At 30.5% G+C, this 6,491-nt stretch overlaps 1 long non-coding RNA gene across 1 annotated transcript; it reads right to left on the minus strand.

Annotated features, from left to right (window-relative positions):
• Positions 1–333: 333 nt before the first annotated feature.
• On the minus strand, positions 334–4,751 carry LOC118763306. The gene is made up of 3 exons (XR_004999056.1): positions 4,650–4,751; positions 855–858; positions 334–344 (listed from the first exon to the last, which is right to left on the minus strand). It is a non-coding gene; the product is annotated as an uncharacterized LOC118763306 (long non-coding RNA).
• Positions 4,752–6,491: the final 1,740 nt, after the last annotated feature.

Below are 6,491 nucleotides of genomic sequence, written 5' to 3' on the forward strand. Positions count from 1 at the left end.
GAGTAAAAATTTGTTTCTAAGAATTACTTAAAGTGACAAATTACTTTACTGTGATAATTTAAGAAAATCTATTCGAAATTTAACCCGAAAAATATTTCTTCTGAATTCTGGTTTCTGGCTTTCTACAAGACAGATGTAAACCATGCAGAGTATTAACGCGTCTCTGACAGTATATATAGCGCTGGCGGGGAGATGAATAATTGTTATCTCTAGCGGTCGAGGGTCCATCACTGACAAGACCAAGTAACGTCGAAATTACGTGATCTGGAGATAGCGGGGATTTGTCTCTCCACAATCGATTGAAACAAGATTTCAGTTTACTCCAAAAACCAATATGAGTGTTTCTATCATGGTAACTACCGCAGTATAGTTTGTTCTAACAGAACATCCGCATTTGAGAAGAAATAAATATTACCTCTTGATATTATTACTACATCTGTCGCGAATAAATATATTTTATTTTAGAATCCAAAACACTGATGATATTACAAATAAATGTAGCAGAGCATTTCAGAGGATGTAGTTTCAAATCTTTGCCTGCTGTTCACTCAAACTTTTTTTCTGGTTTTCATATTTTCTGTGACTATATTTAGCACCCATAAACGAATTGTTAACAATTCTATCTTATTAACGAAATCATCTGCATGGATATGCGTGACTATTTGTTTTTGCTATGAGAAAGGTCAACACGAGTTACTGTGTCAGATATTTGCTAAGAATCTCACAGCTTTGGCTTAGGCGATCTTCAACCTACCTCACTATCAAGAACCGCTTGGGATGCTAACTGCGCACGAACACCCACAACGATGAAAGAAATATATGCATACGTGTCCACTTGAAGGAAATAATTGCACGCGCCTCTGAATGGCAGCCAATCCTAACCATTAACTAATTACAAAGTTCTCGTTTAATCGCTTCGCTTCGCTGGTGAGTGAAATGATATTTACAAGGCAAGATAAAATATTACACATCAGAGAAAAGAAAAACATTTCAAGTGGTCACACTGTAAACCCACGAGTACTGATAGCGAAATAAAGATAATTATATGAGTATATAAATATCTATCTATTTACATATATATATATATATATATATATGACCACTTTTTTTTATATTCACTGTCTATCAATAAGCTATCAATTTATTATCTCATCCTGATAAGCCATTATTATGTTTTGTCGTTATCACTTTTATTCAGTTATTATTCAGTTGTTTTAGTTTTCTTTATTTTTCTCTTCACCTTCTTAATATTTTACCCTAATTCTTTTACGCGTACAAATATGTGAATATGTGTGCGTGTGCGTGTAGAATATACAGTATATATTCATGGTTCTGTGTATATAATATACGTGAAGAATACATGTGTTAGAGGCTGGTTGTATATGTGTGCGCATGTGTGCGTGCATGTGTGTGTGTGTGTATGTGTACATTGAACCTACTTAATAACTTTTTGAAAATATGTATGCAACAACACACACACACACATATATATATGTGTGAGTATATAAACATATATACATTTACATGTTCACTAATTAATAAGCAAATGTGTCAATCTTCTTGCATATGTTTGCCTCTGACAAAATCTGTCCATCTGCGAGTGTACGTATATCTATATCTATATATATATGTATATCTGTATCTATGTATATATATATATATATATATATATATAGTGTTATATGATATATAAACACACATGGTAAGCCATATGTGAATATTTTAATATTTCTGTAAACGTTAAGGAATAACGAGTATAGCTCAGAACAGATGGCTGTGTTGTTTTAATATATCTGATTTATTGTCCCAGCTTGGAACAGAAAATTACAACAGTACCAAAATACCACATTTTTATGATAATCTCATTCACCTTTTCATATTTTAACTGTATAGATATTCCTATGATACACCTGATATACTCACGTACAGATAATGCTTACATAAATCGATAGTTGCACATTCACATCTGAATTTATCACATTTGAATATACATATATTTATGTATAACATGCAAGTTATTAATAAATAATAAATACGCGTTTATAATGCGTAAGTCTAACAAAAATAAACAGAGGCAAGAATGAATAGAATAGAATTTATACCAGACCACACACCTCTTACATGATAATATTAGAGTGTTCAAGATGCACATGGAGGTAACTGTGTACAGCTTGGTATATATGTATTTATATTTTAGTTATTCTACCATTAAATACATACCATGTTTTTACGTTGCTATCCGGGTGGTATTAATCCGTCTGTATCACGAAAGAGCAAGTATAGTGTCATTGAGATTTTGACTGCTTGAAGAGAAAGTTGTTTTGCTACTGGCAACTTCCCTGCAAACATATTTTTAAAAGTTCATTTGCTAGTATAACAGTATTCATACATAGTATGTCTCTAAAAACATATAATGTCTTAGTTACAAATAAAAGGCCAGAGTTGACTCCAGTTTTTATGTTGACTTACTCTGAGTAAGACAAGAAAATTATGGTAGTTTTGTTTCACAGAATTTACATAAGAAATTACTGGAGAAGTTGGTAGATCGTATACATAAGCATTTCATTCGCGGCAAACCAGATTTTGACAAATAAAATTTAATTGCGGAGAAAATATTGGCTGATAGTAACTAAGTGTATCATCGTAGTTTTCTTAATACTAATAAAGGTTCCAAAATTTGATCTTGAATGAAAATTTCTTTAAAAAGGCGCTTGATTCAATTTCTTTATTACCCACAAGGGACGAAATACAGAGGGGGACAATACAGCCTGATTGGGGTCAGACACACACTGATTATATGACTTTTAAACTTTTACAAGATATAATGAAATCGAATGAGATACAAGGACATATAAGAATCCAGCACAAAAGAAACTGTTAATTCTACGATGTTTGAAGCTAAAAACGCATGTCAGTATTCATTTCTTAATTAAGAAATTGTACATAATATTACATGCATCGATTAACTATATTTGACTTTATAAATAATAATAAGCTTAAATTTAAATAAACTTGAAATTTACTATAAATATAAAACCTGCGAAAAATACAAAACTGGCCAAAGTGCAAGCTACCTATAGTATCACTTGTGTATGATTGCACACCTTTATACTTTGAGTTCAAATTACGTTACGGTCAATTTTATGGGGTTGGAGCGTGTTATTAAAAGAAATTGAATACGTCAGCTTTTTTTTTTGCTTTTTGTTTTCTTTTTTCAATGTCAATAAACTAAATTGAACACCGAATTCAATCCAGTCTAGTATATCCATCTCTCAAATTCGAGGCTTTGTGCTTCTGTTAGCTTTTTAATATATTTGTGTATTTGAATTTTAGTATGTGACAATATGTATTATATGTCAGAATTAATAATCTGTTTTGATTTTGAATACCTGTTACAAAGTAAGAAAATATGATTTTATATAGTTTAGAACACGAATCTTCAATTAGCTTAAAATACAGGTTTTAAATCGTGTTCTGATCTGGTTTATAACCTGTATTTACTTAAGTTAAAGTAAGTTCGAATACTTATCTGAAACTAGCAATATATATGAATACACTTTAATCTAGGTTAGGAAAGATGTTTTGAAAATATGTGTTAAAGTAGGTTAAAATACATGTTTTAAAGTAAGAACACGTGTTTTAAATTAGGTTAGAATACATAGGTTAAAGTAGATTATAATAAATATGTTGGATTAAGATACGTTTTAAAGTAGGTTAGAATATATGTTTTATATTTGGTTGGAATGCAGGGTTTTAAGTAAATTATAATATATACTTTATATCAGATTGGAATACGTTATAAATTAGTTACGAATAAATTCTAAAAGATTTGTTAGAAAACATTACAGACTGCGTACCAATATGTTTTTTAAACTAGGCTTGAATACATGTTTTGAATCATTTTATAATAGATATTTTACTCTAGGTTGAATAATTGTTATAAATTTGTCTTGAGTACAAGCTTAAAACTTCGTTGAAACACATACTTCAAAGCATGTTTTAAATTTGGTTTGAATACGTTTTACTAGAAACTGTGTAATGATACCTGTTTAAGTACAAATAGAGGTTTTAAGGTTTGTTAGAATACATATTTCATTATGGGTTTGAATACATATCTTAAAATAGGTCAGTAGATATGTTTTTTTATAGGAGGCAACAATATATGTTTCATAGTAGGTTAGTAGACACGTTTTATAATCAGAATGCGTTTCAACCTCTTGCTTTAGGTCGCATTTGTCACAGAGTTATGATGTTAGTTTCTGTTTGTTTCCAATAAACCGATCGCTGGCTCACTGACATTATTGATAAAGAATTGTTTATGTCATTCGAGTGGAACTAATAGCAGAGGTTATTTTGTTCAAAAGCGCTGGTTCATCAGTTATCTAGCCGATGCATATATCTTTCTCTAAATAGTACAAAAGCCATTTATTTTCTATGTCGTGATTTGTGGACATGTGGATGCTGGTGGCAATTTTGATCGTCTCCAGATGAGAACGGAAGATGACCTCACGAATCAAGAATTTTCTAATTTTCATTGTCCACATTCATGAAACTTTCTCATTTTCGTTTAAATTATGCAAATTTCCTCAACCAAAAATATACTGTTATAGAATATAGAATATATCAAAGTTTTATATCCACTGGAGTACCTAATATTCCTGCCTTTGTGCACACAACGCAACCCAGCTAAGTGAAGATATCCGCTCTTGGTAATTCAGCCATGTACTTCTTATAAAGGTACTTTCTATAGTACTTCCAAAATGCAGAATTAAAGTTAAGTGAATAAAATATAAACGAATAATCCTTTATGTTTGAAGTCTATGCGGTCATCTGACGAGAACGGTTTCTTTCAAACGATGTAACGTTTTCATTAATCAATTGAAGGAGTCACTTGAAACGACCGTAATTAATTTCCCCCTGTACATCTGAGTTACTCATTTATATATATATATATACATATATATATATATATATATATATATATAGAGAGAGAGAGAGAGAGAGAGATACATACATAACATACATACATACAAAATGAAAGTGAAGCGAAGCGAGCCAATATATAGATCTTTGATAACTATGTAATCTTGGAATTACTTATGCTGAAAAGAAAAAGGCTAAAAGTATATTTATTGCTGGTAAAGCTATGAAATAGTAGAACGCCAGCAAAGCATGCAATAATTGAAAATATAAACTTTTAAAATAGACGGTTATAAAATGAAATATTGCAAAGCAGTTGTTAAGGAGAGCATGCTTCAATATTTAAAAAAAGGTATGAATAAATTAATAATATTAAGTGGAAAAAGACAATGAAACATAAGCTGTAATAATGGTTTCAAATTTTGCCACTAGGGCAGCAATTTTTTTTTTTTTTTTCTGGTGGAGGCCAACATGATTACATCGACTCCAGTGTTCAATTGGTACTTATAATATCGACCTCGAAAGAGTGAAAGGTAAAGTCGACCTCAGTGGAATTTGAACTCAGAACGTAGCGACGGATGAAATACCGCTAAGCCTCTCGTCCGGCGTGCTAACAATTCTGTCAGTTCGTCGCCTTCTTAATAATAATAATAATAATAATAGTAATAATGATAATAATAATAATAATAATAATATAATAATAATAATAATAATAAAATGATAATAATAATGATAATGATAATGATAATAATAATAATAATAGTAATAATAATAATAATAATACTAATAATAATAATAATAATAATAATAATAATAATAACAATAATAATAATCAGCTGTAATAATAAGAGCGAATCCTCCTACTGAAAAGGCTTCAACAGAAAAGGTCAGCATCTGAAACAGGATTAAGACAAAATTTTATTAGTATTAAAGAAGCAAGAACGCACACACTATTAATAATAATAAATATGTAAAAAGAAAAAAAGAAAGAATGGCAACGAAAATTTTTGAGTGGCTTACATCACACGGATCTTTACCTTTTGACCAACAGATTTTTAAAATAATTTTTTGTACTAAACACTTTCAAACTTCGGACAGTGGTAGAATGTGTCATATAAAATATCTTTTACTCTTAGCATTTTTGAGAAAACACTTATATTTACGAAGTTATTTCACGTCAAAGTTCTTGTATTTCGGGAATTTCAACCAATCAATGACGCGTATTCAGCTGAATAAAAATACTACTGTTGTTTGTCAACAAGAACTTCTGTAGGTCAAAAGGTAAAGATCCCATCACACAAATGTAGCAAATGAAGTTTTAGAGATATTAGAACATGCAATGTTTGCCAAGTAGAAATTCAGATGCGAGGTTACATGTGTTAGCATATTCGCGTAAGCTGTAGTCTGGTCATGAACCCTTCACTCCGGCCGGGGACAGTATAAAAGGGGTAAGTGTATACCATTGCTCATACGTTACTGGAAGTCCATAATAAACATGTATGTGTGTATAAATATATATTTGTATATATGTATATGTGCGTGTATGTGTGTGTATAGATATATATAAATAT

The sequence above is a fragment of the Octopus sinensis genome, linkage group LG4 (assembly GCF_006345805.1).
Source record: "Octopus sinensis linkage group LG4, ASM634580v1, whole genome shotgun sequence".
NCBI lineage: Eukaryota > Metazoa > Mollusca > Cephalopoda > Octopoda > Octopodidae > Octopus > Octopus sinensis.